Source organism: Nyctereutes procyonoides, unplaced genomic scaffold (genome assembly GCF_905146905.1).
Source record: "Nyctereutes procyonoides isolate TBG_1078 unplaced genomic scaffold, NYPRO_anot_genome, whole genome shotgun sequence".
Taxonomy (NCBI): domain Eukaryota; kingdom Metazoa; phylum Chordata; class Mammalia; order Carnivora; family Canidae; genus Nyctereutes; species Nyctereutes procyonoides.
In genome coordinates, this window is record NW_026575052.1 from 63,405,562 (window position 1) to 63,428,397 (window position 22,836).

At 43.3% G+C, this 22,836-nt stretch overlaps 1 protein-coding gene and 1 pseudogene across 1 annotated transcript in view; one reads left to right on the forward strand and one right to left on the reverse strand.

The window, feature by feature from the left end:
- FRMD4A (FERM domain containing 4A) overlaps positions 1-22,836 on the reverse strand; it is a 616,236-nt gene that overhangs the window by 502,578 nt on the left and 90,822 nt on the right. The window lies entirely within an intron of this gene.
- LOC129513636 (calcium uptake protein 1, mitochondrial-like) lies at positions 11,738-13,181 on the forward strand (annotated as a pseudogene).

The following is a 22,836-nucleotide window of genomic DNA, read 5'->3' on the forward strand; positions in this document are numbered from 1 at the left end:
ATGGAATCAACTTCTTTTTTTTTTAAAGGTTTATTTATTTATTCATGAGAGACACAGTAAGAGAGGCAGAGACATAGGCAGAGGGAGAAGGAGGCTCCTCCCCTGTGGGGAGCCGGATGCAGGACTTGATCCAGGACCCCGGGATCATGACCTGAGCCAAAAGCAGACGCTCAACCACTGAGCCACTCAGGTGCCCCTGGAATCAACTTCTAATGTAATTAAACTCAGTTTGATTTTCTCTCCTCTCTTCCTAAACACTCCAACATTTTAGGGTTTCTTTCTGGTTTCTTCAGTCTTCTCAAGATATATTTCACTCCCAATTCCAAGTAGGGATACTACCTGCATTTGCTCAAAAGTAAAATGGACTTGTTTTTTTTCTTTTAAATATCTTTGGTTATGAGAAGAGGATGCTTCAAGTTTTTAAAAGAGGATGCAAATTGTCAATCTTGCATCAACCATCTACTCACCAACAAGCACTCCATGGTGAGATCATGAGATCCCAGAGACCGGGACAAGATCCTTAAACACTTGGCATCCAGAACCTTCTTCTTTATTTTTCCCCCTTTCCCAATTTCCCATCTTCCCTTTAGTTCTTTCACATAAATTTCCTAAGTGTCTGCAATGTGCTTGAAACATTACTGTCAAATGCAATAGTCCCAAAAACCAATCTGTAGAGGACTGGGTGGCTCCCACTCAGGACTCCCCAGCAGGACTGACAGGTGGTGGCCTGCCTGAGGGTGCCTGGTCCCAGCAGCACTGGGGCTGAACTCCAGCTAGCCTTCTGTGGTCCTGGCCCTCTCTCCTGGGACAGGGCTCCTTCCACCTGCAGGAAGGACCACCTTTCAAAAATTCTCAAAAAGTGCTTTATAGACATGCACATTTTCCTCCAAAATAGTCATCATTTATCTCTACTGTTTCCACTTTTGCAATCTACATCCAATCATTTCCCAATTCCATGATGATTCAGTTTGTTGAGACTGGTGTGAAACACAGTTGGAGATTTTCCTAAAGATTATATACACTGATTTCCTTTTTATTCACATGCACATTCACACCAGCAGAGAATTTAATTGATTATCAAACTAATTATTTTTCACCAGTAAGCACAGTTGCTTAAATGTTCATTAACTGCTCTAGATTAGAACTCAAAGCTGCAGAGACATCTTTAGGGTTAACCCACTGGATTTTGGTCATCATTATAAGCATCATCCCCACCAAATGTCACAATTCTTTACATTTGTATAAGATTTTACAGTTTACCAAGTTCTTCTGTATATAGAATCTCATGCAATCTCATGCAATTCACCTAAATTGTGGTAGGTCATATAGCTGGATTAGATGGATCTTAGCCATGGAGTTACTCACTATGGAAATGAGGATAAGAAATGGGGCCAGGAAAATAAGAGGTGAGATGGAGCCAAAGAGAAAGCAAGAGAGACACCTGAGTGGCTCAGTGGTTAGCCATCTACCTTTGGCTCAGGGCAGGATCAACTCCCACTTCGGGCTCCCTGCATGGAGCCTGCTTTTCCCTCTGCCTGTATCTCTGCCTCTCTCTGTGTCTCTCATGAATAAATAAATAAAATCTTAAAAAAAAAAAAGCAAGAGAAAACCAGACATACAGGATTCAGACTTTGCGACGAAGATAACTAGAAACAGGGGTGCCAAGCTGGCTCATCAGTAGAGCATGTAACTCTTAGTCTTGGGGTTGTGAGTTCAAGCCCCACATTGGGCATAGAATTACTTTAAAAAAGAAGGATCTAGAAACACAGTAACAAAGACATCTCAAAAGGCAGTGTTTCTGTTTTACTTTGCATTGTCTGAGCACTAAGGTGAGTTCTTTTTTATGACCATGGGTACCCTGAGTCTCTGGATGCCCTTTGTCAGGGTCAGCTAGTCTTCACTGTTCAAGGACACCCCTCTGCCCTCTGCCTGATGGTTTTGATGAGGACTTAAATGTCCTGGAACATATATAACCCCAAAAGATATGCATGAAATTAGCTATTCCACCACATTCCACAAATTTTTACTGAGCACATACTACACACCGGTACAGTCTAATCTTTCCATAAATTTGCAAAGTAAGTATTATTCTTCTTATTTGTATTTAGACATTACTATTCCTATTCATGGAGAAAACTGTGGCCCAGAGATGGTAAGATGTCTGAGATCACAGTACTAGGTAGTGGCCGTCCTGGGATTCCATTAAGTCTCAGGCTACAAACTTTGCTCTTCTTACTGAGTTGCACCACCCATGGAATCCCGACTGCCTCCAATAACTGTTTTTTTTTTTTTTTGTTTCATTTTGTTTTTCAAGACCCAAGGAGCAAACTGCTAAGCCAAATGGGATAATCAGACAGGAGCTCTGGAAACTTCAGAAGTGCTGAAGGAAGTGGGCAGGTGTTGCTGTGGCTCCCCCCAGGCCAGACTCATTTTGGGGATGACACCTGACTGTGAGAGGAGGAAATTCAGTTTGTGTCAGGGCCTGAATTTCTAAGATTAATCACATTGGTCCTTCCTAAAATGCAAGTGATTGCAGTTGAGAGAGATAAAAGTATTTTCAAATCCCCCTAATGTCTAGACAAGAGATGAAGTGTAGGGATTCCTAGAATAAGTTTTTATATGACTGGCTAAGAACCTCATCACAGACACCATCTGTGAAGCAAGAGTCTGGTTTTTAAGCCAGGCTAGCTACAGTCCTTGATGATCACCTGGCCCTGAAAATACTGGATCTTGGTTCTCCTTTGCTGTTATTCCAGAACGTCTATGGTAGTGATTCACATCAGTTTGCTCTTGTTCTCCTAAGTGCCCAAACTCTCTACCATCAGCCAACAACCACTTACCATCCTTATCCACAGAAGCCCCCGACACCAGGTCCAGGTCGATACAAATTAACTCCATCAAATCAAGCCTCAAAAGGCTCTGCTTATGAGGTCAAATTCTAGAAAATAATTTTGACTTGTACTGTTGACAATATTACAAATATTAGTAGCCATGCTATTCAAAAATAAAATCAGTCGCTAACATGAACTCTTATAACTTCACTGTGGGGAGGACAATGTGAGTGTGACTTTCAGTGAAGTGACATTCACAATGAGTTATGCACCCTCAAAAGTCCAACTTTTTGCCAATACCTGATTGTTTTTTAAATGTGTAGGGTATATATATGGCCTGAAAGTCTTCTCATTGCTGCACCCTGAAATCTCACCAATTAGAGAAAATTTATTTAGCTTAAAAGCATTCTGGTTCTATAGTAAGTGACATTTAAACTCACTTAAATCAATGAGGAAGTGGGAATGTCAGAACCCGAGAGCTTTCCACACAAGACCAGTCAGATGGGGGGTCCTGAGTGAGTGGTTTGGCAGCCCTGGCACACAGGAAGCAAGCATTGGGGTGGGCTGACTTGCACGGGGTTTCTGGAGCTCTGAGGCAGACAGACACACCTGGTGGTGGCAGGGAGCAAGAACCCCAGCACGTGGACTGGAGCGAGGAGCAGGACAGCTGCAGAAACACATCCTATAAAATAAGAGATCATGTGGCTAATGGTGGCAAGGCTCAGGCATGGGGGAAGCAAGGTGCTGACCCAGGTTCCTGGATGGGACAGAGCAAAGGTGAGGCTGGTCCCATGCAGCGGTGCTGCCCTACTGACCTATGGGGCCTTATATCCTCTTGACTAGCTGAACATGGCTGTGGGAGCGCGGCTCAGGGCCTGCCCTGCACAGTCAGGGCTCACTGCTTCCATGCATGGGCTTGGGGGGTTTCCCAGAGCGGAGCCAAGCAGGGAGTTTTGGTGGTGATGGAGGCCTAATTTCGAAGTCTGGAGAACTGCAGAGGAGGAAGGCTGGGAAGTTGGCCAGAATGACACAGAGAAAGCGCTGTGTGGGGTGGGCACAGCCGTCTGATGCAAGTGTGCCAGGGCAGGCCCTGGATGGCATCATCATCGGGGAGATGTCTCTCAACACCCTCCTTTCTTTAAAACCAAGTCTGTCTGCTGTAGCTCTAAAGTCATTCATCCTTAAGAAGGCGAGTGGAAATACTGTATCTGTCTTTCTTAATTTGTGGAGTTTTGATGTCAGTGGTGTTATTTCCAAGCCCCTCTATAATACTGCAGGTGGCACAGGTGGCTATCAAGTTGTGAGGCCCAGGTTCCCTTTTCAAGATAACAGGCGGCTTAGAAATGACGGTTGCTTCTCTCCAAGGTCGGTAATTAACTTCTCGTGGGTTTTGCTGTCCCTACTTCCTAAGAGAGAGGATGGTTGTTCACTTGCCCACTAGCATATACAAACCATATGTGCCCAATGTCTCAATTTTAGTTCATCAGCGAGGTATGAAATTATTTTTAAATGACGTATCTTTCGATATTCAAATGAGAATCAATCTGGCAAGGAAAATTACATGATGCTAATTATTCTTTGTGCATATAAATCAGCTGTGAAATCATTCGAAACTCCTGTGTGTTTGGGTTCTTTACTAGCAGTGCAGAATAATTATCAACAAAGCTCGGTACGCTGCACTTAGCAAAAGGTCTCATTATTCAGTGCGAGCACAGCTTTGCTGAGCGCTCCCTGGCACACAAAATACCTAGCTCAGCTTGTGCCCACCACGAAGCACACCTAAAAAGGTATGTGATGGCTATCCAGTTCCCAGATAATCAGGAGCATCTTTGGAGAGCAGAAGATAGGAGATCTGATTTGATTCGAGGGAGAGGGGCAAACTAAGTCATCTGTAAGAGCGGATATTCTAAATCAAGAGTAGGAACAGATACTTAAAAATTAGAAGCTACTTCTTGTAATGACATTCAAAATGTGATTCTTATCACGTGTGACCCCTTCCTATTCCACTTGCACTCCTCCCCACTCCCTCAACCATTATAGAATTAGATTACGACGTTGAAATAGATAAGCCAGGAATGAAAGGGGTAAGTCACTGGAGTGAAAGCATCTTGAGCAGACAGACGTTATTTATTATTTTCTTATTGCTTTTACGTGGCACTTCTGGCTCCTGGTGATTGCAATAGGGCTTCAAAATTAATAAACTGGTGGGAGCCACTGGTCTGGTGATTTTTACTTCCTCTGAGATGAAGACCTTGTGGCCCACATTTCCCAGGGGAGCAAGCACAACTGCTCAGAATGGTCAGCATCAGGTCCGCTCCTGAGTACCACCTTTTCTCCGTTGGTATGAGGGATACCTGGGTCGCCGGTGTGGGGAGCTAAGAGAACCTTCCTCCGTCTTTTCTCTAAACCTAGGCTGGAGACCAAATCCATGTTTAGCTCTGGGAAGAGCTGTTCCCTTGGAGGCAGCAGATTTCACTGCCATCGGCTCCAGTGCATTTTCTTTGGGAATCTTGAAAAGAACCGAATGTGAGATATCGTCAGAGGCAGTTTTGGCCAGGAAGGGATACCCTGGCAACTCTCCATCTCCCTGTTGTTGAACCCTCCTCTTAAACCCCACAGGCATCTGTGGCACAGACTCCCTCCCCACCATTAACTCATTCCTGCTAAGGGGCTAGCTGAGAAGATTTTAGGGGACTCCTCTCTAAAACTGATTATTTACAGCAGGGCCATGGCCCTGCATCCCCTCAAATTGCTCCCTTTGAAAAGCTGGTGTTGCACTCAGGTGACATTCACTATCCATTGTTCGGTTCAAGGAGGGATTCCTATCCAGCACATTCCAGCTCTGCTCCCTCTGATAGAATTAGCCCCTCTCGTTTAAATCCAAGCCTCCCTAAAAGTGTGCAGAAAGCCAACTCCACAGAAATAGCAGTGTCTCATGAACCAAGGTCCTTGTTTCTAAAAGTGTGGCACACACTTACAGACCTGCCCCACCCTCCAATGGGCTTCTCTACACATCCTTTTCTTCTGCAACATCTGTGGCTCTCTGAGAACACCTGCCACTGTGTGGCTGCTACTTGCATATATGTGTCTGTCCCCACCCCTAGAACATCAGGGGCCCTTTAGGAGCCAAACTGTGTTTTATTTCTATTGATTTGTCTTTCCTCACCTATATCCTTGCTCAGACCAAGAAGGAGGATTTGGGGGGTCTGGCCAATTTAAAGACCAGAGAATACATTTAGGAGGAAACATTTTTGACTGGCACCAAGGAAAATGGCACCTTGACTAAATTTTGAAATCTTTTTCCTGTGAAGAGCTTCATCTTGCAAGCAAGCCTATATGGATAAAAATCCCAACTGTCAGGTTTGCCCGTCTAGGGCCCCACCCAGAACACCAACAGAAACAGCAAAAGATGAAAGAGAACAAGTATAAAAGAGACTCGTTTATCTCCATAGAACATATGACTTTTGATAACAGATTATGTTAAAAGGAGAAGCCCTATTAATTTAATTTCACTGACCTGGAGCTATGGGGAGAGAGAAGCTCAAAGTTTTGTCAACTTTACTTGCAAGTCCAACTTGCATTTGATGAAAAACAGCCCCAGAAGGAAACATTATTTACCTATTCAAAGTAAAAGGAAAATATTCAAAGGGTCTCAAAGAAATGACAACCCTCAAATAAATGTGCACTGCCTTCTCCCCATTGTGATACTGTGTCATCTGAATTATAAAAAGTCTCAGTAGCAGAAGTGCCCCCATAGTAAGAGAGCCACCTGACTCCAGAGAAGCTTGGCATTCTTGTTAGAATGAGTAGGAAAACGGAAACATTATATATAAAACAGCTGAATTAATAATATTTTACAAATTGACATCTACAGAAATTTGCTGAAAGACATTTCTCCTGAAATAATCATTTCCAAAATCACTGTTTTGAAAATATTATATCCATCCCTACTTAAAAAATTTTATTTTAGGGATCCCTGGGTGGCGCAGCGGTTTGGCGCCTGCCTTTGGCCCAGGGCGCGATCCTGGAGACCCGGGATCGAATCCCACATCGGGCTCCCGGTGCATGGAGCCTGCTTCTCCCTCTGCCTGTGTCTCTGACTCTCTCTCTCTCTCTCTCTCTCTCTGTGACTATCATAAATAAATAAATAAAATTATTTTATTTTTATTTTTCCTACTTAAAAATTTTAAATGAGAGCCATGGCAAAATCTCTTGTCCAACACCCATCCCCACCCCCACAGCTAAGAATATAGAATTGAGGAGAAACCTTAAAATCAACACATGACGGGTGAAAGCAGAGAGACACGAAGTCATTTCAAAGAAAGTGAATGGGTCCTAGGGCAGCAGGATCAGCCTTTAATCTGATTGGAGACATTCATATTCCAAAGACAAACTGTTTTCCTTAAAATGGAGTGGATCGTCTATGGAAGCAAGGAAAGTTGCAGAGTGGAAAATTGGCAGCGCCTCTCAAGTACTGTTCAGGGTGGGGGGCAGCCAGATGATGGCTGATGGGGATGGATGGGCTACAGTCCACAGTCAGATTGGCAATCCCTTCTTGCTCATGGGAGCCACTACATCAAGTGATTGGAGCCTGATCTCATAACTAATTCAAATCATTAAACTAACCCTCTTGTTCTGATTCCATGCGTACCAAACAACCTTCTGATAATTTGTTTCCCTCTGTAGCAATTTTGTAAATGATAGAAGAGGTTGGTTAGGCAGACAGCGTATCTGTTCCACCTGCCAGTTCTATTTATTATAAATTAATAATTTGGTATCTGGGTGCTACACAGTGTCTCTCTAAGCTTTGTGAGCTTGAGTCAGAATTTCTGAGTCTGTTCTGGGACCACCTCAAAGGGGAAACTCCTTGACCCCAGGGGTAGCCAAGACTGGCCCTCTGGGCGGCTGCCATTCTATTTGATATCCCGACCTGGCTGCGAACTCCTTTCATGCTAATTCCTACAAGCAAATATTTTAAAACAACATATAACAAACAGCCTTTTTCACCTACTTGGTGTGTGAGGGAAGTGTCCAGTATGAAGGTCATAGTAGCGCTTACTTTCACTTCACCTCACCTCACGTGTTCCCCCTGATGTCCACCCCCCTGGCACCAGTTCCTCCCTACATACAATGACTCTTGAATCTGGAACTCCAGCTCTGCTGTCTCTCCTGACCCTTGACCCAACGGCCAGGTGGACCTCCTGACGTGGAGATCACACAAGTACCCCAAAGTCAACATGTCAAAACTGAGTCACACTATTCCCCACAATGGGCTTTTCTGCTCCTTTGCTTTTGTTTAAAACCATTTCCTGAAAAGTACCCACATATTCAAGCTTCAAACCTGAGTAGCCATCTGAATTAGTTGCCTAGGGCTGCTTCAACACGTAGTACATACCAGGTGGCTTCAACAACAGAAAAGTATTGGGTCAAAGCTCTGGAGGCTCTGAGTCCAAGACCAAGGTTTTGGCAGAGCTGGTACCTGCTGAGGATTCTGAGGGAATTAACCGTCTGTTCCCTGTATCTTCACATGGTCTTTCTTCTAAGTCTGTGTCTAAATTTTCCCCGTGTATCTGGACACCGTGGGTCAGGATTTCAACCTATGAATTTTGGGGGAAGAAAATCCTAACTCTCTCCCCGCACATTAAAGCTCTTACCAAGTCCTGCTGACCCTAAGCATTTGTCCATCACTGTCAGGGCTCTCTTCTAGGTCTCCTGGTTTGTTTTACTGCCCTCCTGCTCCTCGCACCCAGAACTCTAATCCACTCTGCACACCTAGACTGAGAGGTCTTTCTCTAAAGCACTTGCTATTACTGCCTTTGAAGCCTTCATTGGTGTCTCCCTTACACTCATTAAAATTCCCTATCAGAGTTTTTAAGGGCTCTTAAGGTCTGGGACCACTTATCCAGCTTCATTGCCAGACTACATCCCACACAGGGCTACACATCCAGCAAGACTGATCCACCTTCCCTTCAAATTACTCTCCTGGTTTCTGAACATACTCTCCCCTCAGCCTAGAACACTTTGCTTCTCCATTCACCACTTTAACTTCTGCACATCCTTGAACTCTCTGCTTGGGTATTACACTAAGGCTGTGTGAAGTGTCATCCTTGTGTATTCTCTTGACATCCTTTCTTCACTCATCATAAAATACTGAAACAGTCCACGAATTCATCTACATTCTGCACAGACTGTGAGCCTCATGATGAGGGACTCTGCCTACTTGGCACACAGTTGCATCCCTGGAGTGCCTAGCACAGGTTTCTGGCTCGTAGCAGGTAGTAAAGAGCATTGCTAGATATTTGTCGAAAATAATAACTTTCTGGTTTTTTGCTAACAAGGCTTTCTGACTAGAAATTTTAATCAAATCAAATTTTAATCGAATCAATTTAGATTCAAAGTAGATAATAATGTTGGAAGATTTCAACTGTGTTTTCAGTTGCAAACCTCCAGGGCTAGGAATTCAAATCTATTTATATACTGACAGACAGTACACATGACAATATGTTCACACGAGTGCAATGACCACATGTCTCCATTTGACTGGAACCACCCGGTCTAAGCCTATTGTTCCAGTGTAATTATTAGTAACATTCCTGTTCACTCTCACAAATACACTGCTTTGGGTGATTAATTATGTGGTCACCTACTCCTAAGCCAGTTTACAAATGTTTCGTTTTGTAGATGAAAATAGTGTGTTCCTAACTCTGCTTTCTAAAGGGAAAGTAAATAGCTATGGTCCAAAATACAGAATGAGATTTGTTTGAGAAAATGGGGTTTAAGAACAAAAGGATGATAGTAGCTGAGGTTTGTAAGATGCAGACTTCTGCCGTAAAGCAAACAATGGAACAAGTCTGAGTGAACCTGTGATCAAGCCAACAGGGAATTCACGTGTCAGGAGTAATGCAGTTAAAGCAGAGTAGGTCTCAGATCCATATGAACCACTAATTCTGAGGGTTTTTAATTTTGGGGGGGTTTTGTTTTGTTTTTGTTTTTAGTCATTGAGAAATACATCCAATTTATATCTTACATTTAAATAAATTATGACCAAAGCCTCACAGATAAAAAGCAGAAATCTGGACAGGGATGTAGGTCTATTTTCTAGAACTCCCTCATCACATTGCTTGAGACTGGTTTGTGATTCAGTTTCAAGTGCTGACTATGCCAGAGCATCAGTTTAGCCACCGTGTAGCATGAGCATGAAAGTATCCCCCCTAGCCTAATACAGGCACTGCTAGGATTATCTGTTCATGTGGATTTTCCTTGTCTTTATCCTCCTTCATATTACCAATATTGGGAGAATGGTTTAATGATAAAAATGAACCTTTTTTTTTTTTAAGGAGAGGAAGGTAGACCAGATTCACTTCCAGGATAAGATTACCTTGTCATCTTTTGACTAACATGGTTCAAAAAAATTTTTTTAAAGATTCTATTTATTTATTTATTCGAGAGAGAGAGAGAGAGAGAGAGAGAGAGAGGCAGAGACACAGGCAGAAGGCGAAGCAGGCTCCACGCAGGGAGCTCAACGTGGGACTCGATCCTGGGTCTCCAAGATCACGCCCTGGGCCGAAGGCAGCACTAAACCACTGAGCCACCCAGGCTGCCCCATAGTTCAAATTTTAAAAGCATATTCAGAAAAGTAAATCTAATAGAGGTAATATAAGGCAAAGACTCACTGAATAAGCATTAACTAACAAGAGGTTTAAATATGTTAACTTAAGGCCAAGTTAGTGACATCAGTGAATGTGGGTGGGGGTGTGGAATGAACGTGTCTATGTCACCATTTAAACTTGTGCTTTTCAAACTCCTGCACTTCTTTAAGTGGTGCCATTTTTTAAAACTAAAATCAGGTATGGGGCAGCCCGGGTGGCTCAGTGGTTTAGTGCCACCTTCAGCCCAGGGCATGATCCTGGAGACCTGGAATCGAGTTCCACGTCGGGCTCCCTTCATGGAGCCTGCTTCTCCCTCCACCTGTGTCTCTGTCTCTCTCTCTGTGTGTCTCTCATGAATAAATAAATAAATCTTAAGTAAAATAAAATAAAATCAGGTATGGAAATATAGCAACCAGAGAACCGTATATACTCTTGTAAAATGCACTCAAATATCCTGTGTTTTTCTTAAGGCCAACTACACAAGGTTGTCATAGTAAATCTTAATACACACATTTTTATTTCAAAAAAAACCCAAGTGATTTAATATCAATGGGTTCTATATAAAACATAAAACTAAGATTCTGACTCCCTGGAGCTCCCACATTGAAACAGAACTGAACGCTCTTACAATCTAGCTAGACTGTCCTCTCTACATGGGGTCATTCTGCCCCAAATCAAAACTTGAATTGTCCTATGAACCACAAAAGTTGAGTTCATGCCCTTTGAGAATTGGTGGAAAATCCAATTTGCTTCATTCCACCCCTGTCTACAGAGACAGGCTGATCTAATAATTGTCAGATAGGTTTCAGATCTCAAGTGCTCAGAGAGTTTCTTGTAAATACAGTCACTGCCTGACTTTCCAATGCCAGCATTGTATACCCATCCCTGAATAAACCACAAGCAAACATACAGAGCTTTCCTTTACAATCTACATAAGGTCCATTACAGTCGCTCAGTTGATAAATTAGAAATGTGGGACCCTCTTCTTCTAGGAATCATGGACAAAAACACCTAATGTAGGGATTCTTCTGCCTGTTTGTTCACTGAGAAATGGTTAAGTATTGGATATTACAGACTGGGGTATAAAGCTCATCAACTAAAGCTGTCCCTGAGCAAATTTCCTTAGCTGCTCTATGACTCAGTCTCTCTGAGTTCCTAATGAAACAGGAATAAAAATTGGATATAAATCAAAAAGGTCAGGTTGTTAGAGGTGGGCGGCTTTGACCCAAGAGCGTTGGCAGCTCCAGTGTGTACAGAATGTTTCCTCTTAACTCCCTTTCTCCATTGGCAGAACTGGCTGTGGGCTCTCGATGTTACCATGGAGGATCATAGCCCACCCAGATCAGGTGACAACTAATGATGGTGGCTTTCCTAGGAGCATCTGCAGTAACTGCAAGTACTGGTCTCCTGTGGAAGAGGGCCCTTGCAGAATCTTCACCATCTGTAAACAACCTAAAGAATGAACTTGGTGATAAAAGGAAGAATAAAGATGAAGGGGAGGTTTGTAACCATGAAAAAAGGGCTGCAGGTGTTTGTCTTGAGCCTCATCAGGAAGAGGAAAAGAAGAAACATTTTGGATTCAGAGGCAGAAAAGTGATGGAATATGAGAATAGGATTCGAGTGTATTCCACACCAGACAAAATCATCCAATATTTTGTCACCTTGAAAGTAATCAATGAACCTGGTGAATCTGAAGTGTTTATGACTCCACAAGATTTTGTGTGATCCATAGCACGCAATGAAAAACAACCAGAAAACTTGGGTCTAGATCAATATACAATAAAATGCTTTGATGGAAAGAAAACTGCCCAGGAACGAGAAAAATTTGCTGATGAAGGCAGTATATTCTATACTCTTGGAGAATGTGGACTCATGTCCTTTTTGGGCTACATTTTCCTTACAACTGTTCTTTCTACTCCTCAGAAAAATTTTGAAGTTGCCTTCAAGACGTTTGACTTGAATGGATATGGAGAAGTAGACATGGAGGAGTTTGAGTAGGTTCACAGCATCATTCGCTCCCAAACCAGTACGGGTATGCGTCACAGAGATCGTCCTACTACTGGTAATACTCTAAAGTCTGGCTTGTGTTCAGCCCTCACAACCTACTCCTTTGGAGCTGATCTTAAGGGGTAGCTGACAATCAAAAACTTCCTTGAATTTCAGGGTAAACTTCAGCATGATGTTCTGAAATTAGAGTTCGAACACCATGACCCTGTGGATAGGAAAATTACTGAGAGGCAGTTCGGTGGCATGCTGCTGGCCTACATGGACTGCAGTCTAAGAAGTTGACTGCCATGCAGAAGCAGCTCAAGAAGCACTTCAAAGAGGGAAAGGGTCTGACATTTCAGGAAGTGGATGACTTCTTTACTTTCCTAAAGAATATTAATGATGTAGACACTGCATTAAGCTTTTAGCATATGGCGGGCCATCTCTTGATAAAGTGACCATGCAGCAGGTGGCCAGGACAACAGCTAAAGTGGAACTCTCCAACCATGTGTGTGATGTGGTGTTTGCGCTCTTTGACTGCGATGGCAATGGGGAGCTGAGCAATAAGGAATTTGTTTCCATCATGAAGCAGCAGCTGATGAGAGGCCTAGAGAAGCCCAGAGTCATGGGCTTCACCCGCCTCATGCAGGCCATATGGAAATGTGCACAGAAAACTGCCTGGGACTTCGCTTTGCCTAAACAGTAACCCAGAACTGTGAGAGGGACCACTGCCTTCACCCAGAGCACCCTGACCCCTTGAGCAGAGCCTTGGCACAACTTTCCAGCTGCTGCTTTTGGAAGTAGCGCTCCCTTCCTCTTGGGAATGATCTCAGGATTCAACCAGTTTCCCCTCTCCACCCTTCCCCTGGCAAAGTGTTTTTGCTCAGCTCTCTTTCTGCCCATTGATTATCCCCTTAGGTTCTCAAAAACGTGAACAAGTCCTAAAAGTTCAGGCTTCTGGCAGGTTCATCAGCACCATGCATTCAAGTTACCCTGTGGATGAAGAATGCAGGGAACCATACCTGCCAACCCTGGGAAACAGTTCTTGAGTCATTTTTGCTGTGGATTTACATTAAGAACATTATTTACTTTTCCTCCTGCTGGTGTTTTTAAGCCACAAGTTGGGAAGACCTCTGAAAAGCAGAAGGAAGCCCGTGACGAATAGTCATGAGGAAGACCCGGGCAGCCTGGACCAGAGAAAGGATCCATGTCGGTCCCCAGGATGGCTCCGAGGCCTGCTCCAGGCAGGTGATTTGGGGCAAGATTTGGAATTTCAAGCAGCTGCATCATGGCTCTTGGGTTCCCTAGGAGGACGCTGCCACAACTCGGTGCCTAATGAGCAGCGGTGATTAAGTCTGTGTTCCCTGCAAGTGCCACTTCCCCTTCAGGAGTGGGTCTCTGAAGCTGAGGCCTGGCTCAGAGCCTGTCTACCCTCTGTCTTAAGCACTTGTAAAATATCACTTTAATTAGAACAGTTTACAATAAACTCTCCTCACCCCCGCAAAAAAAAAAAAAATCACAAAGATCCTGGCATCTGGTAGGGGCTCAATAAATATTAATTATTATTATTATTGTTTTCTTGTGGCTACTATTATTGCTGCTTATAAGAGTTGTCACTGGCACTCCTAATCCTATATAATAATTTTGAGTTGTATAGATAGACCAGTAGAGTAGTGAAAAAAACAACACAGATTTTATGATAAGCCACATCTATATTCTAAACTAGTTCTGGGGGATCCCTGGGTGGCGCAGCGGTTTGGCGCCTGCCTTTGGCCCAGGGCGCGATCCTGGAGACCCGGGATCGAATCCCACATCGGGCTCCCGGTGCATGGAGCCTGCTTCTCCCTCTGCCTGTGTCTCTGCCTCTCTCTCTTTCTCTCTCTGTGACTATCATAAATAAATAAATAAATAATTTAAAAAAAAATAAACTAGTTCTGACACATAATAGTTATGCAACCAACCCTCTGCCACTTTCTTAACCTTTCTGATACTTGGTTTCCTTATCCGTAAAATGGGTATAATACCAATAGTTGTGAATTAAAGGTAATGTATAGAAAAGCAATTGGGCCAATGAGAGTAAACACTCATTAAACGTTTGCTATTGATGTTATTACTTCTACTTCCAAAAAGGCATAAAAATATATGTCCTCAAAACCATCTGATTTCATGGCATTGTCCTCATATACAACACAATTATCACGGGCATTTTTGTCACCCATCAGTTCAGGATAGTATGTAAGAGCTTTGCAAATTCACAAGAGTAAGAACGGAATAGAAAAGAATAAAAACAGCAGGAGACCCACTGACTTTGCTTCCTTAGGAAAGATTGCGCTCAGCACAGGGAGAGGCAGAGGCAGCTGCATAATAGGCCTCACAGTCATGCAGTTGATTGGTTTTTGCAATATGGAGAGCTAGAGTCAGAATCAGAATCCATTTCAGGTTTTAATTCAACATTTAAAGGCTGGAAAGATGCTTTTCTAAGTAAGTCTGAAATAATAAATCAACATGACACATGGAAAAGATTCTAAATAGGCAATGGGTTGCCATTGCTGAGAATTCAAACATCTCCTCTTTGCTGTTATGCCAAGATGCAGAGAAGAGAAAGAAATCCCAAGCTGATGGCATAGAAAGCTACTGTATTCCCTCCTGAGACTGAGCACAGAGCATTACGTGCTCTCACCATGCTCAGGAGCAGACAAGCAGATAAATGAAATGCATCTTTCTTGTAGAAACCCGTGATAGAGCATCTCTGAAGATAAGCATCTAGTATATTGATTGCCTATTTGCTAGGACTTCAGAGAAAGGGAAAAAATTCAGCAGTGGTTGAATCAAACTATTGCAACCCTATGTTTCTGGGTGGGTTTGTATTTGACCCTGGTGAAAAGCCTGTAAGTTTTGAGGCAGCTTATCCCCCCGATCAGAACATCAGAGACTGGTTGTATTTTACCTCTGTGTTCACATAAAATTCTTATCAACAATTTCCTCCTGTCTCCTGGTCCTCTAGAGCCCTCAGAGCAATCTCAGGGTTAATGTGAATTAGGCACGAGGGGATTCCTCACAGGCAGCAATGAGCCCATCTCACACAAGGCTGTTCAGACTTACTGCCCGGAAAGAGCCACAGGGGACTGGGCTCGGGCATTCTGGAGGCACATCCCATGCCAAAAGCAGATCTAGTGTGGCTATGGCCTGTGAACGTGAGCTGTGCACCATAGTCAAAAGTGCCCTCATTTTGTTCTAGAAACAGAACTCAATAACTGAATCTTGATGTTAAAGACCACTTTCTTTCTTAAGATGGCCGGAACTTTGAGCCCAGAGAAACTGGGGAAATGTCTCTGTGCTGGGCATTCACATTTTCTTTTATGATCAAATTCTGCAGCCTTCATTATCCCACACCTGCTAACATCCCTCATCACTCTATGTTAGATATCATTTCTGTGTCTCCGGCAGAACCCATGGGTTACAGGGAATTTTCAGCATCTTGCCCAACCAGCTCCAAGCTTAGGCTATGATGCATTTTATTTACTTTTATCAACTTCCTTGTGAAGCTCTGGTTATTTATTTTATTTGCTATTATAGAAACACATGCAGGAATGGAAGGTATAACTCCCTTCCCCTTAGCAGTCATCCACCCGTGGTAGTGCTCACTACAATAACATTTTCTGGGTCTATGTGGCTTCCGCTTTGGTGGGAGGGATTTCTGGGCAACATAAGCAGTCTTTGGCAGGAACCCCATCTTCCCATACACGCCCATCTCTACATTGTTATGAAGTGCTTTACTTGACAGTTACTTCCTTTACCACACTATCGTACACCTTCCAGACCATTGTCAACACCTGCACATTTATTGCTTCAGTGGGGTTTTGTTATTGAACGTTGGTTATGCCCGTAAACACATGTATTACAGGATCAGCCACTGCCAAGTGTGCCATAGGTCAGCCCTACCAACCACTCTCTAATCAGCCTGAGACTGCTGTGTAATTCCAGAGATCACAGAAATGAATGGAGAATCCTGGACTACAGGGGGATATCTTCTGTCCTGGGGACTATGTGCTACGTTTGCCATCTGGTAGGTAAAGGCAATAATTCGGGTGACTATAATAAGCACAGACTAAGCAAGGACTGTAGTCCTTGTTCCAAACTATATTCACTCTTCTTCTAAGAATCAGGCCACAAAGCTAACCTTTCACATTAAAGATACAACAGCTCATGACAAAAAGGAGAGCATCTAAGTCTCACCGAGAACTCAATAGAGCCAGATAGAAGGTGAAACAGAAGGAATGCCATCTAGTCTTATGTGTGACCATCTTCCATGGAGTCCTGCTGAGTCTTTCTTTCATATTCTTCAGGTTTTCTAGAAGGAATGCTCTTCTTGCCTTCAATCTGATGGTGATGAAGGGCAAAGGAGAATCCTTCTCTTTAGTCCCATTCCATTCTGCAGCCTCACTCCTGCCTATAGATCTTTAGGGGAACATTTTTCCTGGCAGAACATCTACCAGTAGAAGTGAACTCAATTTCTCAGCAGCATAGATGAGAGATCCTGGTTGTCATCCAAGGGAGCAAAATGTGGCACATGCTATAAAAGGGAGGAGTTGGCAAGAGAGGGCAAGGACATGTTTGGGAGGTCTCCCAAGAAGATTTTATTGTCAGTATGTAGCAGGGAGATATGGCTGAGCAGAGAGCTGAAAACATAGGAGATTTGGAAACAAAAGAATAAAGGAGTAGGAACTAGTGGAGTCTGGGGCAGACTTCTTCATCCAACTGCCCACCCCTGGGCCAGCCTGCTGTCAAAGAGATGGGCAAGGTAAGAGTCCAGAGCCCTAGGGAGTAGGAGAGGGAGAGGGGTGAAGTAGAGGGCCACAACCACAGCCAGATGGACAGAGGGCAGAGACCTTCTACAAGGAGTGGCTGGAGACCACGGAGGAACACTGGAGTCCATGGCTTAGGTCCTAGCCAGGGATGTACCTACCTAAGAACTGCTTACAGGAGGGTAATTACTTTCTGGGTTTCCTTCCAGTTTAGGTGACTGACAGTCCCAATTTGTCCTGGATGCAGGGATACCCTAGAAGGTGGGACTCTCCAGGCAAACTGGGATGAGGTGGTCACGCTGCTGTCATTCCTAGGCTGGATCTATAATGGAAATTCCAAGTGGAAATAAAGCAACTAAGCAATGGAAGGGAGAAGGAGAGAGGCAGAGGACAGCCATCGCCCCACCTCTGGCAGTGGCCAGGGTATTGTGATGAGATAGAACCAATGTAGATGTGGAATGCTTCAGAGACCTCTATTCAGGAGCAAATGCAGGGGAGGCTGAGGAAACACCATGCATGCTGGTCCTGGCAGCCATTTTCATAGCACCGTCTCCCACAGTAGCAGAGCTACTATGTCTGGCTTGTGGTTGGCAACTAACCCCCAGGAACTGAGGTTACTGTCCCAGGGAACACCTTGGCCTCCTTCCACACTGGCGAGGAGCCCTGAGTTCTGAGGGGGCCTCCCCTGCTAAGCAGAGTTGTCACAGTAGGCAGAATGCAGCAGCAGTAGCAGCCTATTGCTGAATGCTGGAGGGCCTGGCTGAGCCACCTTCCTGCACCAGCTACACTCTCTAGATTACCACACCCAGCCTGTGCTCTGAACAGCATGAGCATGCTGATGTTACTCAATTTCTTAAAAAAGATTTTATTTATTTGAGAGAGGGAGAGAGAGAACAAGCAGGGAAAGTGTCAGAGGTAGAGGAAAAAGCAGGTTCCCCATGGAGCAGGGAACCTGATGTGGGGCTCGATCCCATGACCCTGAGATCATGACTTAGCCACAGGCAGATGCTTAACCTACTGAGCCACTGAGGTACACCCCTCACAATTTTTTTTTTATCTATCCCAGATCTCTCTCCTAAGCTGGACTCATCCATCCAGCTGTGTGAACAACTGCCACTTGGATATCTAACAGGCATCTTATACCAATACAGAGCTCTTTACTGGATACCCTCCTCATTCTTCTAAACCTGCTTCTCTGTCTTGGTAAGGAAAATAAAGAATGACCACAGGGAATTACAAGTCCCAAGTATTACCAAAACATTCATTTCTGAAGCCCACCATGAGGTAGGGTTGTTTGTTTTATTTATTTATTATTTATTTATTTATTTATTTTGAAATAATGGTTTCACCTTCTTCCTTTTTATTTATTTATTTATTTATTTATTTATTTATTTATTTTTTAAAATTTTTATTTATTTATGATAGTCACAAGGGGGGGGGGAGCAGAGACATAGGCAGAGGGAGAAGCAGGCTCCATGAACTGGGAGCCCAACGTGGGATTCGATCCCGGGTCTCCAGGATCGCGCCCTGGGCCAAAGGCAGGCGCCAAACCGCTGCGCCACCCAGGGATCCCCAGGGTTCCCCGGGTTGTTTGTTTTAAATTTTATTTTATTATGGTAAGAACACTCGATATGTGATTTACCTGCTAATCATATTTTTAAATGTATGATACATAGTTGTTGACTACAGGTACAACGTTGTACAGATCTCTAGAACTTTTTTATCTTAATTGACTGAAACTATGCTGGTTGTTAGTAACTCATCATTTCTCCCATTTCCCCAGCAACTGACAACCACCATTCTACCACTGATGCTATGATTTTGACTATTTTAGATACCTTATTTAAGTGGAATTATGCAGCATTTATCTTTCTGTGATTGGCTTATTTCACTTAGCATTAACATCCTCAAAGTTCATCCTTGTTGCTGCACATGGCAAAATGACCTTCCTTTTTAAGGCTGAATAATATGCCATTGTACGTATATACTGTATTTTCTCTATCCATTCCTCTGTCAACGGACATTTAGATTGTTTCTACATCTTGGATATTGTGAATAGTGCTGCAATGAATATAGGAATTGAGATATAAGCCATTTAGAACTTGGAGCCTTTACGGGCTTTTGTGATACACACCGATCCTGATTTGATATCAAGTGCATCAATGACCCCCTCTCATCTTTCTTGTTCCTTGGTATCTAATAGGGCAGGAAAGATCAACAGGCATCGTTCTGTCATTGGTAGTACTCATCACATGTACAACATTTAGATGAGCTACAAATGGGAAAGTAACGAGAAAGCATCCGTGTGTGTTACATCACTGCAGAGATTGGCTGCTACACTGTAATTGCACTGAGTATGATTTACCCTAAAGGAAATCTGTAAAAAAGATTTAGACGCTAAGTACAGAGTCACGATATTTCCAAATTTAAATCTTCAGATATTTTTAGAAGATGGGTATGACATATCCACCAACATTCCCCAAGATTCTCTCATTTTCATAATGCTAATTGAGCCTTTCACACTAAATAAAGAAAACTATCCCTTCCACTAAGTGAAATCAGATGGAGCGGGAACTTACTTTTTAAAGTTTACTACATAGCACATTGATAGGTTGTTGATGGTGTTTGTTTCATATATTGACAAAGTTTCAATAGGTAGTGTTTACACCACAGATCAAACCCTTCAGGAGGAGCACAATTTAGGGCTTCTCTAGCCTTCAGGAAAGGCTGAAGCTCCCCATTTTGAACTTGAATAAAGGAACTCTAATGCCCAAGCAGAAATAAATGACATATTCCTCTATTAGAAAAATATCCCACCCAATGGTTTTTGCTTTCCGGTAATTTGGTAACAGTAGTATTTAATTACTAACAAGGTTAAGGTGATTCAGACCAGCTCTATTCGTTCTCCAAAATCACAACTGTGCTGTGATGAAAGGAGTCTTGTAGAATGTCTCCCAAAACCGTCCTCTTAGGGACCAGAAGAAGCTGGGGCATCTGTCCACTGACTCCCACTACTATTGGGTGAGGGTTGCCTCCAAGGGAGTTAACTTTCCTACTTCAAGGTCAGGAGGCTTCAGGAGAAATCCTAGAGGATGAAACAGAGAGAAACCAAGGTTCTGTGCTTACAAGGCATTTATGGGCACATGGAGGCACTGTCCCCATGGCTGCATTGAAGCCAAATGGGGCACAGGGATATGACATGGGCAAAACAAGCATTCCCACAGTAAGTCAAGACTCTTAGAATGTGAGATTTGGGGGCAGAAGACATGCACTAGACCTTAGAGTTCCTACGTTGACTTGTTAAATCAGGGACAAGTCACAGATTCTGAGGATCAATTTCTCTCTGAAGAGAGAGAGGAAGGGAAGAGTCCCGGCCTTCTTTGTGTCATTGAGCTGTTGCTAGGATCAAATAGGATAATGTGAGGAGCTACGAAGTGTTGGGCAAATGCTATTCATTTTGTTGACCACTTATGGTTCCTTCTGGGAATCCATTATTAACTCTGGGTCTGTGAGCATCGAACACCATGAGGCTGCTAAGGTTATTGCTTGAAGGTCCCCCTTGGGGATCCCTGGATGGCTTAGTGGTTTGGCACCTGCCTTTGGCCCAGGACGTGATCCTGGAGTCCCGGGATCGAGTCCTGCATCGGGCTCCCTGCATGGAGCCTGCTTCTCCCTCTGCCTGTGTCTCTGCCTCTCTCTCTCTCTCTGTGTGTCTCTCATGAATAAATAAAATAAAATCTTGAAAAAAAAAAATGAAGGTCCCCCTGACAGCTTCTCCTACCAGTGGGGCAGATGTGGCCTTGGTTTCATCTGCTCTAGGAGGATTCACCCCCTTCTCCAGTCCTGCATTCCAGGATTCTGCAGTAGGTCTGTGCCAGTGACAAGACCCTTCACCAGCCTTTCAGCTGAGTGTCTCTAATGGGATAGGCAAGCAGCAAGCACCACTCCCCACATGCAAATAACACTCACCACTCCCTTCTAGACTTCTGCCTTAAGATCTTCTTTCCCACCAATTTACAGCAAAAATAAGGCATGAACTACCCTTTAATCTACTGCAAGCAGGGATCCCTGGGTGGCTTAGCGGTTTGGTGCCTGCCTTTGGCCCGGGGCGTGATCCTGGAGTCCCGGGATCGAGTCCCGCATCGGGCTCCTGGCATGGAGCCTGCTTCTCCCTCTGCCTGTGTCTCTGCCTCTCTCTCTCTCTCTGTCTCTCACGAATAAATAAATAAAAGCTTAAAAAAAAAAAAAAGAGGAAGGTTTAAAAAAAAAATCTACTGCAAGCTTACCAGGGCTCAGGCTTTATACTGAATGCCTTACAATACTATGTGTCCTCTAACCTTGTTTATATATCATATGCATGTTATATATAATTATTATTCTAAATTTATGGGAGAAATAGGAGCTCATCTAGATTTAAAAACTTGTCCAAAATGGTTCAGCAGTAAGAAGTGGAAACAGTAAATGAATCCAGGCTGGATCCCAGAGCCAGACACCGTGTGATAGCCCATCCAAAAGTCAGATCATCACCCACTTTGTTTCTTCCTTGGGGAAATAATAACATACTCTCACCCATCACTTCTCCAAAGGACCTTTCAAATATCTCTTTCTTTTTCCCGCTTTCTTTTTTTTTTTTGGGCAAAATGTACTTTTTTTTCGTTGATCTATTTCTGCTCTTCTCTCGTGGTGACCTATAAAAATGTCTTCTAAAATGCGATTCTAGTACTGAGAACACAGGAAGGCAGGTACAACATTTCACCCTGAAGCTACTGTCATTTTAATTATCTGGCACATTCATGGAAAAGTGTCCTGGAGATGCTTCCTTTTCTTTTTGTTTGTGGTAACATAGCTGGATCACTTAAGAGTTGAAGCCCCCAAAGCAGAGATACTATTTGATCATGTAACACTATAGCATTAATAAATTTATGAACCACCTTAATTTGCTCTAATTAAAATGGCTTTTTAATTGGTTTTAAAAAAAAGTCTTGTTGAGAATTGCTCCTTTAAAACTGATAAAGTAGGGTGGAGTCAGGCAGATTTCTATCCATCTACAATCTACTCAAACCACTTGAATCCCAGCCCAGCTGCTGAGATTGCACAGAAAGGCCACACAGAGAACAGGAGGAGAAAAGATGCTGCTCCAAGCATTTGCTCAACTCAAAGAGTGTTGTGATTTTTGGAAACACCCACTTGGGCTCTGACTGCATTGAGCTAATCTGTTCAATGAACAGTAGTGACATTTTGTGCTACAATAAATGTAACATCTTCAAAAGAGTAACTAATCTGGCAGTAGGGGCCCTTTGCACCTCAGAAAGTTAATTACATCATGAAATATTTGATGATCTATAAATCAAATCATGTACTGATTTGGAGAATGTTCCAAATATATCCTCACTTGGGCTGTACATCGATAATGTATGGTAGGATGTTGATTGTTACCAGAATTATAATCCCAATACTGATAGAGCAATGACATCTTCATTATTTCTTGCCCGCTCTCCCTCCCCATCCCTTCCAAGCCTCCCCGCACAGAGGCAGGATGGTTACACGGTAAATCTAATACTGTCA